Source organism: Cygnus atratus, chromosome 9, assembly GCF_013377495.2.
Source record: "Cygnus atratus isolate AKBS03 ecotype Queensland, Australia chromosome 9, CAtr_DNAZoo_HiC_assembly, whole genome shotgun sequence".
NCBI lineage: Eukaryota > Metazoa > Chordata > Aves > Anseriformes > Anatidae > Cygnus > Cygnus atratus.
The window spans coordinates 2,096,513-2,109,967 of record NC_066370.1 but is presented as its reverse complement, the minus strand read 5'-3'; positions in this window follow the sequence as shown (position 1 = coordinate 2,109,967).

The following is a 13,455-nucleotide window of genomic DNA, read 5'->3' as shown; positions in this document are numbered from 1 at the left end:
GTAAGTATTTATTAAATTTCTATTGTTACCTGCTCTATAGTGGGAAAGCTGTACCACTGTAACTATTTCCACTTCAAAAAAGTTATTACCAGATTTCAGCGTGTATGAAAGACTACCCAGGCTCTTGTGCTCCTGTTTAATGTATGCTATCATTCTTTAAGAGGTATAGTACTTTCCCTGAGGTATGCCGAGCCAGCATTCCCTCATATTTCCAGATGTACTGCAATGGATTGATAATAATTATTCTGCACAATGTCAAATACTGAGGAATTCTGTGCTGTAAATTCCAGCCTGTAAAGGCTACAGATGCAAGCATGTGATATTAGGTATATAGACTATTGTAAGGGAATGAGAGGAATAGTTTTATATGGAGCCTGAGTTATAAGTGCAACCAATAGGTCGTGGTTGTTATACTATCCATCCAGTACATCCCTATATTCAGGTTTCCAGCTATGTTATTAAAGCTTTTGGTTCTTAGGCTCTTAAATTCTGCTGACACTTCCCTCTGCCTTGACACCACCCTAGAGGCACCTATAAAGTAATTCTTGGCCTGTCTCTTGGTTGTCACCCTTCCATGGCTGCAGGTTTTACCCAGATTGAAGGTGTGCTTCTATGGATTCCTTAGTCATGTTCTGGTATTATTAACCCCAGAGTCTCTTCTTAAATACCATTATCCAATTATCTTCTTTAAACATAAGTGAAATTCAAATGTATCTAATTAAACTAAGTGGATTCTAAGCTTGGTGTATCTTCCAAGGCACTACTATGGCACCGACGGCTCTAATGCAAGACTTACAGGTTATAGCTATAAAAAAAAAAATCAGAGGCCTGATCCAAACACAAAGTTATATGAATAGAAATTCTGACCATACTGCATCCTAGTTGTATACAGAGTTTATTTTGACAATGTGACTCCATTTCAGAATTCCTAAGATACTTTGTATTAATATGGGAATCAGAAATTAAATCTATCATTCAGATTCAGGTAGTTTAGCAATCCATTCCACTTCTGATCTCAGTTTGTCTGGTTTGGTTTAGTATTGTGTTTTAATTACCCTCCAAATATTAACCTGTATGTTAAGCCATGGGTCATAATAAAGTCACGCATATCCCCAGAAGGGGCGAAGTTGGTCTAAACACCATCAAAATGTGAATGCAAGCTCAACAGTTATAAGAAGCTCAGGAGTACAAAACAAAAATGTAGTGGAAAATAGAAAACCTGTATTGTTTGTTAAAAAAATGAGTTGTTAAATTTTGTAAAAAACAAAAACAACAGCATAATTCTGGGATAAAACAGTCTCTTTTCAGGACTTTTCATATGCAACTTATAAGTCTAGAAAAGAGAAATTTAGAACTCTCAAACTGAACAGACCTCAGCTATGTGTGCGATGTCAGGTTAGCTATCAGTTAGATAACATCTTACCGAATTATTGCAAGAAAGATTTACTGTTAAATATAATTCATATAAAATCCTCAGTATCCATGGAAATAGTTGAAAATAGATGTAATTGAATCACCACCTAAACAGTCAAGGGGGCATCAGAGTAACCTTGGTTTTGCATATTTCTTCAGTAGATGAATTGAATGTTTTCCAGTCAATGAAAAAGAAGTTTTTCCAGGTCATGAATTCACATGTTACCCTGTCTTTCCGAGAAGCTCTTCAGTCTATGACAACAAATTAAATTCAAAGTTTAAAGCTGAAAGCAAAGATTATCAACCTCAAATCTGATTAATCTAAGATAGAAATCATAAAATTTGTGGAGCCCATAGAGACAAGCAACATATTATTTGGAATGACTTTCTAAGTTAGTTTAGGCTAATAATTGGCTGAATTTTGGACAGAAGAGAGAATCTTAGCGCCCAGGAGCTGAATATTTTATTTTTCAAAGTGAAATGAAGTCCCCCAAATCATTTTCAATTGGTGCATTTAATTAAACTTGTATTTTTATGACAGTGCTTGTCAAAATAATGAAGTAAATTGTGTAAATTCACAAAGAAAGAGATCATATTGCAGTCCTAAGAAGTCAGTGCACACCTCACAGAATCTAAGTAAAATTCCCATTTGTGTTGAGAGGGACTGAATCCACAGATTTTAGGAAGGAATGTGAAGCTCCAGGCTGCAGGGTACTTGAGTGTCCTGCTTCACAGAAGCAGAGGGGACCAGGTCTGAGCAGCACTGCTGCCACCAGGTCATGCAACCTGGCAGAGCGTGGGGTAATGCTAATGAGATGATGAAGAGATTTCATAGGGTGTTAAAGCATCTTATGCAAGCTGGAACAACTGCAAAAGAAATTGAGTATAGCTTTACCTTGAATATCTTTGAACTGCATGGCTGGGACACTCACCTGAGGGACTGGAGACCTTGGGACTGGTCACTTCTCCCACCTTACCCTTCTCTCATCTTCCCTTCTCTCAGAATTCAGGTTCAGTTTCTGCCTCACAACAGTGACCTCACCACCAGTCCCTTTGACTGGAACAGTCTCACTTTGTAAAATGTACTTAAATATTCATGGAGCTAACTGGTGAGAGAAAAAAACAATGCTCTAGTTTGGTGGTTCGGTAACTCTCCTGGGAAGGGCGGGGGTGTTAGTCCTAGTTCCAGTGAATGCGTAATTATTTAAACAGAGTAGAACAGTGTCAACAGGAGAAGTGAGATGTCCTACACCCCACTTTCTCCCCCAGATTTCCTTGCAGGAATAAGGAGGGCTGAAGAAACAATAGTATATTTGCTAGAAGTCTGACAGGTACAGTTAACAATAGTTTAAACAAACTCTTAAAATAATTTACAGATTATTCATGAAATAGCTGAGCTTTTGGATGAATAGATGTTCTTCCACATCTCTGAGACAATCCTTGTTCCTCATATTAAGTGAACAGAACTTTCATCCTCCAAAGCAAATAGCTCTTAAAATAGAAATCGTTCAGAGCATATTTTAAGTACTTAGCATCTTATAACATCCTATTTCTATCCTTGCTCCTATTGACATCAATGGAAGGAAAAACAGTATTTATATGTCCCACAAGCAGATCTGTCTCTTGGAGAATGCTGCTTTATAATGGCTTGTGTCTGACAGGAATAAAGAACTCTTGAGACCTGCCTGCCAGTTGAATAGTCAAAGCTGTATGGAGCTCTGGCAGTCATGTTTTTGCAGTGTGATTGCTGAAGACATCAAGCAAGGCGAGATTCCTAGGCACAGATGAGTTTTCATTGGACCGGCTAAAAAGACAGACATTTCAGGCAGACAAATCCTTATTCAGGGCTAAACAGAGGAGCATACTTCAAGACACAAGCAAGCTGAGGAGAACTGCTCTCACTTCATTTCAATTTGTGAATTAGATAGTGACAGACTTTTGTAACATTTTTTCACAATTCATGAGTTATCATTAGAGAAGTCACAAAAAGTGGAGATAGTTCCAGTGCATCATTGTTTTTCCAATATGCACATTTTGCTAAGGTCTGAACCTTAAGGAGACATTTTGCATATAGACATGTGAATGTTACTAACACAAAGATGGTAGATTACTGACGACTTATTCATGTATAATGTGACCCTTAGGCCAAAATTATTCCGGTGGCAAATGTACAACAGAAGCGGATGTATGACAGGATAAGAGCAGGAAAATGATGAAATGTGGCCCAAGAGATGAATATGCCAAGCAGCACTTAGTAGGAAGCTGTTATACCGATAAGATTTGCACTTAAAGAAGACTTGTCCTTGTGATACATCCTCTACCACTGCACGTGTGAAACGTGGTCCTGAATAGCTGCTCATAGGTGTGAAACTCCTATGACTACAGGTTTGACAAGGCCTAGGTTTTCCAGCCCTGAGTCTCTGCTGAGGTCAGGCATCAGACCCATCAGCCTGACCTTTATGGCGAAGGTGCTACAGCTAGCAGCAGATGAAGGGGACTCAGACCTCACTCCTCTGCTTGGCCTTGGGCAACATCCCGTGCAGAGGTTTTAGAGAAGCAATAGCAAGCTGGGATGGAAAGTGTGCTGAGAGCTCCTCCCTGCTTACAGCAAGTAGGGGTGTTTTGTTCAGAACTAGACGGTCACCTCTGAGTTCCCCCTCCCAAAGCCCGGGGACTTGGTGCTAGGACCTTGTTCATTACCCTGCCTTTAATCTCCCCCAGAGCTCTGCTCACTTCCAGCTGGGCTGTTAGGCTCTGTGTGCTGGTTCTGTACAGACACCGGGTGCAAGCAGTGGAGGGACGCCACAAACTCCACCTCTGGTTCCTTTCTGTTCACCCTCTCCCAACTGCACAAGTGGATCATTGCCAAAAACATCTGGAGGCCTGTGGTGAGTGACATTTGGCTGTGTGGATTTACCTGGGGCAAAGAGAACTGTTCTTACCCCAGTGAGCTGTTCAAGACTGATTGAAGCTACTTGGGACATCAAAATGAGGAACTTGAAATAGAAGCCTTTCTGAGGACTTCCATGCAATGAGATTCACAGTATATGTCTGACTACAGACCTCTCTGGCTAGACTGACAACAAATTGGCACCAGATATTAGAAATTCACCACATCTGGCTTTAAGAAGGGAGTTAAAAGTTAAGAGGTTTAAAGCTTTAGTCATCAAAGCCAGAACTGCCTGAAAATTGTTTTTAAAGCTCAGTTGTAAACAAAGTAATAATTCATATTACAGTAACCTTAGAGTCATATCCCTTTTGTTACTTGTTTGTTTTGCCAATTTAATGACTTTCACAAAACAAAAAAACTTCATGAAGTGTGGAAGGTTTTTCAGGGGACTGAGTACTAAAGCACAATATTGTCTGATGTGGAAATAAATTACTGACTGCAGAACAATATATGATCTTTAACCTTTAAAAACTATATTTTTCAGATAAGATGAAAACCTTGGATAAAAGATCTTCAACAAAACTTTTGAAGGAAAGCTACCGTAAAAGCAAAGAAGTCTGTGTCTTGAAACTGGAGATGAAAGGGGCAGAACAGATTTCTTCATTCATATATCTGACATAAAACTATGAAAGAACATGGAGGTGTCAGCAAGATGTAGAATCCACTAAGTGATTCTGTGGTGAACACTCAAAAGTTGAGGAGTTAAATATTACATATGTTCTGGCAGATAAAAGGAGAGTGACCAAGCAGCAAGAACTGCATTGAGCTTGGTGTGTGTTGCTGATATAACAGGTGAGCAAGTAAAAATCAGTGCAGAATCTGTATTAAGACTTCGAGAAGAGAAAACATTGTGGAAATATTTCAACTGGGTAAAACAACTTGGAGAGTATAGCAATAAATTTACCTGGATTCTGAGCTAAAGATGAACAAAACTTGGATTATTAAAACAAATAAGAAAGTGTTAGTATTTCTAAAGTCATAGCAAGGAAATACAAAATTACTGAATCTGCTGGCATCTGTCCTATGTGGCACAGGTCAGCATCTCAGGCCCTTTTCTCTAGTAAGTAATCACATAATCTGTCAGAGACTGAAGCAATTGCAGTGGTCATAAAACTAGATGATAACACATCTTTCCAGGACCACATTCCTATTGAAATTCAGTGTGAAGTTGGCACACAATTCCAACTAGTGTCTTTCAAATATGCTCCAATGCCTCTCCATTACTTTACTAAATCCCTTGAAGCAGGAGTGCACAATTTAACCTGTGTTACAGATAAGAAATGGAGGCTCAGCTGTATACATATACTCTGAATATGGTGTAGTTTACTTTAGCAATCTGGAATGTAGAAAAATCTAATCTCAGACACTGCAATACGTACAGAAAAGCAGTGAACAAGTATAAGAGATGTGTATGTTTTTAGAGGAAGCAGCATTTCTCTGTTCCTCTCACTGCTCTGCTGGGTGTCCCATAGCAGTTTCCACAAAATCCACCCCAGACAGGAAACACTTCTGGCTGCGGAGATGAGGGCACACGGCCTTGGGAAATGAGCACACTGAGGCACTGCCTAACTGAAGCCAGTAAGGCATCCTTCAGACTGGTCGTCACTGGCCAAGGGCTCACAGGAAACAAACTCCTGTCCTGGCCCAGGTCTCTGATGGTGCAGGTGGTGCAGATGTAAAACTCTTCACAGGTCTGCAGGATTTTCTGAGTTTGTGCTTTGATCTGGTTGTAGCCCCACTTCTCAGCTCTCTGCTCAGTGTACTGCATGATCCTGACCCTGGTCTGTGCCTGGCAGCTGCCCCAACATTAACTCCCTGTTTCTGATTGGGTTTGTAGCTGCTTGTCTCTGGGTTTCTGATCCAGGTTTCTGACCATGGCGTCCTAGTTCTGTGCAGCTCTCCTCCTGACTGGGGGCCTTGGGCACTGGGTGCTGGCTTCACCCCTGTCATTGCCTCAGCATGCTCCTGGTGGGAGAGGATTTAAGGCTGCACTGGGGGGCTGTGCAGCAGAAAGCATGAGGCCTGTGGAGATGCAGCTGCAGGACATGGGTGTGTGAAGGTTTTGCATATAGCTCAGAGAGCCATGAAGCCTGTCACCTTGACACCAACTTTTTTTTTTTCCTTCTGTAAATCTGTGGTGTCACACAAATTCTGTGTAGACTTGAGATAACTATTCAAATGAGCATTACTAAGAACATTACAGTGTAATGCCAGCTGGACTAGTGAATTAGTCTGGAATATTACCTACGGTAATGAAAGCTGAGCAGTAGCTTCTCATAAAAGTCTTTTTACTTTATTTTATTTTATTTTATTTTATGTTATTTTAAAAGCTAGTCCCAAATCAAACGATATTTCTGAAACTTGATCTCTGCATGAAAATAAGTTAAGGGAATGTGGGAATTTCCAACAAAATTGTTTGAGATAAGGGACAATATTTGGGAAGTTATATTTCCCCATTACATTCCTTTTTTGTCCATTATTTCCCCCATTATGTCCCCATCATAAAAAAATAAATAAATAAAAAATCTTTGAAAACACAGTCATAAATGAAGTCTGAAATTCAAGACATAATGATGCTGATGGTCATCCTTCCTACTTAGAAAGAGCCTTATGAAAACTCCAGAGTTCAGTGCATGCTGTGATAATTCATGTAAGAGTAATTGTAAATATTTCACTGCAACTCACCGTGCTAAATCCTCTAGAAGATCCTTGTAGATGAGAAAACTATCCAGCATGTGAAACTCTTCTGTTCTTACCATGTCACTAGCATCGCTGTTTATGGCATTAAGTCACTGTTTACTGCATTAGCTATAATCTAATGAGATGCTTCCTGTGGCAGATCCAGAGCGGGAATAGCTGGACAGATTGTGGTGCTTCTACTATTAGAATCCTCTTATGTCTGACATTGAGCATAAAAGATGGGTTTTGTAGTCCAGAACATTTCTCAGACTCTTAGTTGAGAGTAAGTCCTTACAGTTATTATCAGAAAATATGACCAGGCCTGCACATTCTCATTGATCAGACTTGCAAGTCTATCAGTCATGTTGAGATATGCAAAATCTGTTGAAAAAGGAATGATGACTGATATCCTAAGAACAAAATCTGATGAGAAAATACAATAAATCATTCTATTACCAAAGCAAATTCTTCAGAGTCTAGAATTTTCCTCCCAAGGATATTTTGTATGTAGATAGGTTATGTGTAGGCTTACTTTATGCACTGTTTCTGAAACACCCAGGAAAGCTTTACCTAATAGATAGACTGCATGAGAAAATCAGTATATTCAGTTTTCAGTGGGATGCCAGAATAAATTGATTATAATGTTACCATAGGTTTCAACTGAACGTACTGGCATGACTGCATGTCATGGCATGGGATACAGAGTCATTTATTCTCGTCTGGTGCTGATACAACAAGAGGTATAAGACAGGAAGAGAAGACTATCAGGTAGGCTGTCCAAAGAAATCTGAACATTTCTATTCTTCTGACAAATTTCTATAAGGTATAATTGCAGTAGGATAGCAGGGGTAATGCTATTTATTCATGTGAAACATCCCAGATGGGTCCCAAAAGGTCTCGGGCAGTTAGGAAGGCAGCTGTGTGGCCTATCTGCATGACAGCAACCCACGTAGCTACACGGTGTTAACAAGGCCCAGGCAGGTCACTGGTATGGCTCTGACCCAGGGAGAAGCACCCTGTGTATGGTACAGACAGTCTCACCACCTGCTCCAGTGCTTTTTTCTTGGAGACCTTCCGCCCACATTCAGGGCAGCTGTCAGAGCTCGGCCTGTCCTGAAGGAATCAGGACTAAAGAGATGCAGCTCTGGGCTTCAAACTTGTGAAGAGGAGGTGATGACCTAGTGAAACTGGGTTAGGAAGTGTGAAGAAATAAATGGCTGAGAAAAACATTTTTGAAAGGAAGAAAATAGCATAGTAAAGAAATTCGGAAACAATTTGATGAGATGCTAGATCTGCATCCATGCAGTGGGACCGCTGCACTGCATGCTTGTGTCAGCACAAGATGTAGGGGTCAGTGGGCAGCTCGCACAGCAGCTCGCTCCGTAAAACTCTTTCCCGTATGTTGGTGTTAAATGAGTGGGCCAGGCTCCCTCATATCCCAGCTTCATCAAGGGCTGTGGAGATCATCTGGTAGCCTCAGGGTGGCTCTGGCTTGTGCCTGTGCCCAGAACAGGCTTATTCAAAGGAAGAGGAGTGGGCAGGAAAGCACATCTGTCTCAGAGGTGCCCTGTGATCTTAGGATGCAGGTTAGGAGCAACGTGTCACTGACTGAAATGAACCGGAGTTCTCCAGAAGAGCTCAAAGGTCACATCAAGCCAAGAGCTAATCCCCACGTCTGTCACTGACCATGAAAGATGAGTGTCAGCTCTGTTTGTTAACAGAACAGCCCATCCAACAGCTCAAGGGTGAGACTAGGAGCAGGCAGCAACATGTGCATTCTGCAGCCAAAGGAGGAGGCTAACAGGCTAGCTACAGAGCAGGGATTGAATCACAGCACAGTTACAATGCTTTAATTGATATTTCAAGGATAGAGCCAAAATGAGAACTGCAGTATTTCAGAAAGTACTTTATAATGTTTTAGGTGTTGATACCGCTGTGTTAAAAACTGTAGCAAGAACTATAAAACTATATGCATAGTTTGACCTTACCTGGGGATATGGTCATTAGGCTGCGTTAACACAGACCGGTCTGGAAACAGAGTGGCAGAATAAAAGAGCCGTTCACAGCCAGTGGGCAGCAGGTCAGCCGTGGCAGGGTGGACACGCCATCGTGCCAGCCAGCCAGGTGTGTGCCTCGTGGCTAGCTCAGGCTTTACTGGAGCCAGTCCCACTTGCTTGTCCTAAGTTTGTCCTGAGAAGTCCTCACAGAAAGCTCAGCGCTAGAAAGGAGCCATTTCTGAACTGATGGCTCTCTAATGCCCGACCTCACAGCCTTCCATGTCCTGAAGGCTGAAATCCTGCACAAGGGGATACTTCCAGATTTTTTTTTTTGACCTGTCACATAGTTTGTTTCTTTGGTTGTTTATCATGTGAATGTTCAGCTGATATGTAAATCTAATAGGCATGGTAATCCATTGCTGCTGTCGTATGTATATGGTAAAGGAAACAGAACAAATAAACTTTTTTTTTATTTTGTTTCAATAAGTCAACATGGCAAGACACTCACTTCCACTCTGACTGACTCACTCTCAGTTTCAGTTCCAGGAATGCCTAAGAGGGCAGCGTCATCCCCTCCAAAACATTTTTTCTTTTCATATGGGATTATATCAGCAAGCAGCTGCCTCTAAGGCATTATTTTTGCCAGACTGTCAGGCTGGCTGTGCCAGCTTCTCCCTGTAAGTGTTACAGGGACAGGGTATCCCTACCGAATAAGCCCTGGGGCAGCAGAGCTCTGCAGCTGGGGAGCCCCGAAGGGCAGCGCTGTTACCAGCTGTACAGCCTCCAGGGGAATCGGGGCTGGGCGGAGGTGCCTGATGAGTACTCCTCTGCTCCCCTCTGCGCACTGCAAATGAGAAGAAATACAGTGGCTAGCTACCATGGAAAATGTGTGTCCTCGCTGGAGCCCTGCAGCGTCCCCCTGGCCCGGCTGGAGGGGCACCCCTGCACCCGGGGAGCGGTCTGCGCGCTCCTCCTGGCGGCTCTGCTGCCGAGCCTTCAGCCCCACGGCCGGGCTGGCCGCTGCACCCACCGCCGAGGCGGCTTCCAGAAATCCCTGCAGCCAGTCTGTCTGAAATAGACACTGCGCTACGCTGCACTTCACTCGATCTTCACACACAGCACTGCTCAGGTTTGTGTATGGAGTGAGGCAGATAACAGAAATTTGAACTAGCTGACATTTTGCAATGTATTTGTACATTTTGTCTTTTTTTTTTTTTTTTAATTTCAGGCTTGTGAAATATGAGGATTCGATCGAACTCTGAGGTTACAGAGCGCCAGCGGCCGACTTTGAAAATTAAGGTTTGTTTTCTTAAAACTGAGCAAGACCAGCTGGTTAGGAAACTCCTGTTGGTTGACCTCGGTGTGCTCCACAGGTCCACTGGGCACAGACCGATGTTGCAAAACTTTATTCTGAAGAGCAGGCCCGAATCCCTGTTCTGAGGAGCACTTGGCACAGCAGGCAGGCAGGGCTGTACCTGCCTGGTTCTCAGGCTGCTTTGAATCGTGTGTGGGGGCAGCCACTGTGGGATCACTGGGGGCTATGTGCCATAGGTGGACTAGCGCAGCGTGGAGATGTGCTGTGCCACTCTGCATTCCTGCTGCATCCTCTCTGCCAGTACTGGAGTGATGTGATCAGGGAATAAGAGAGCTTTTTACCAGTCAGGATTATTCTCCAGCCTGTTTGTACCTTCCAGACAGCACGCAAAGGGAAGAGAATTGAGGCTGGTGCTTTGTGAGTTTAGCTCATGAATCACTCGTGAAGGGAACCTCACTACCGCTAATCTGTTATGGTACACATGAGAGGTTTTCACCCTAGAGACTTCATTTACCAGCCCGTTGTTATAGGTTGTTTCGTTCAGGAGATATTGGGTGATTGAAATGGTTTTTAAAGCAAAGAGTGCTTAATGTTGAGTAATAAGCTGGAAGTCACTCACGTCTGGGGCACAGCTGGCAGTTCTGCCCTGACACTGAAGCTAGAAACCATGACCCTTCCAGGGCCTGAAAATCATAAATATTTATTAGCTATATGTGCATATTGGGCTAATGAATAGCATTCCTTGGGGTTATTTAAAAGCACCAATAAACTGCATTTGATACCATTAGGTGAACATCAGTACTTTCCACAGAGGACTTGCACCCTGGGCTACAACTGGTGTTGAGGGGAGGTGGACAGATTCACTGCGGGGCTTTAGTAGATCTGCTTGGAGAAAGTCACTGTGGCTTTTAGAAGAGAAAGCAGTGATTACTTCACTTGGTAATATTTGCAAGTCCACCAGTTCATTTGCTTTGTGTTAATCTATGTAGCAACTATGCCAGAAAAGTCGAAGTCAACAATTATTTTCAACTATATGAGATTTATTTTTCCCTTTTTTTCCTTTAGTAAGGAAGACTTTTAAAATGTATTGTTGGTAACAGCTGGCAACCTCAACCAAGGTATGTAGAGCACTACAGATTTACAGACTTTTTTATAAACAGTTGCTTTCTGAACGCATTTACCATGTAAGTAGTTCAGCCTGATGTCTGAATATAGGAATACTCATCCCAGCCTAAGTGTAATGGAGGCATACACTATTTTCCAATTGTTATATACATTCACTATATCCTTTGGGGGACTAATCATGTCAGGAGAAGTAGATCCTAACATGTGATGGCTCTGTATTCCCTCTGAGGTGTTATGGCTGCTGAATGATGAAGTTGGCCATAACTTTATGTGATCTTAATAATACAATTTGAATATTGCTTTTGAGCAGGATTTCCATTCTCATATACCCCAAATTCCTTGTGCTTGACTGAATTCAGTTAAGTCCAGTTATTTTGTATTGTCTAAGGTACATCTGAATTTTAAAATAAAGGACATAGCTTACTTAATGTTGAAATGGAATACAGGCCGTGTTGCTGAGGACAAAAGTATCCTACACATAGTATTTGACTTCTGTGTTTAATCTTTGAGTCTGCCTAATGCAGAAAAAAGACACATTCTTTTAAACCAGGTTAGCTAGTCAATGTATTTTATAGTGTTCAGTAAATGGCATTACTGTTCCAAACTTCAAGCAATGTTTTTTCTACTAGACTGCAAGAGACAATGTTTTGTTACTGTAATTACTACAATTGGAAAATTTGCAGTTCTATTTCGTGACTAAATTGGTGCAGTTCTAGCTATTACATAAGTATTTTGTTCTTTGTGTCTTATTAAAATCTTTCAGACAATGATCTGAAACAAAAATGTTTTAAAGGACTAAGGCAGGGGAGGGAATGTGGATCTTGGGTGAGGTGCTTGGCCAGCCCACAATGTCAGAGGGTAGGACACTGCCTTGGGCTGAATGGCAGATTTGCTGTGCCAGATTCTTGCTGGCAGCATTTCCCTGGCACTGTCTGCTCATTAGGGCTCTGCTTCTATAGCATGCTTAAACACAGGGAAACATTCACCCCTGTGAATGAACAAAGATAAGCATATGTGCATATTAAAGGTAAGCATGTGCTTATGAGCTTTGCTGAATTTGGGATAATAAGAAATTGAATGCACGTGTGTGCAAAGGTATCAGAGAAGCTGTTCCAGGGACCCGGTTACCTTTCTGTCATTAACTATCCTATTTCTGAGTGCTTCAGATATTGCTGCTTGTTTTCCGTCCTGCTGACACTTCAGCGTTGCTTTTCCAAGTGCTGCTAAAAAGGACGGCTAAGATTCTGGGACACTGCTGTGTGCCAGTGACTGAATTCCATAGCCTCAGGACTGTGGATGCAGAGAGCCCTGCATATAAAGAGGGAAAAATCAAAGTTTTCCTTCTTGTGCACATGACATTGCCCAATTCCTCAGGACAACAGAGAGTGACAGAGAATACATCTTTCCTTGCAAAGGGAGGATAATAGACAGATGAGAAGTACATTTAACACTAAAAATGAAGGATGATTCTATTTTCATTTTTGGCCGGTCAGGAAAGACACAAAACAAATAGATCTTGGGGGCAAGAGAGACTCAAATTAGAGAATTAACTCTATCAAGATGTTTAATCTCCAGAAGGACTTTGCAATATTGGTGTTGCTATTTTCCTATAAAGCATATATCATATACCCAAAGGCTGTGCTCCCTGGCAAGAAAAATATTTCCAGCTACCCAGTAAGAAAAGTCTGCTGTCACTCTTGATAAGAAATTTGCCTTGTAATAGAGAGCTTTGTGATGCAGAGGAGTGTATGTGTAGTGTCTACCACATACCTCATACCTCGTTACTGAACCCAAGATTTAGCCTTAGCATCAATACTGATTTGCTTTTCATTTTTACCAGCTTTTTCATTTTTTAACGGTTCACGGAATCATAGAATGGTTTGGGTTGGAAGGGACCTTAAAGCCCGCCCAGCCCCAACCCCTGCCAAGGGCAGGGACACCTCCCACCGGCCCAGGCTGCCCAAATCCCATCCAGC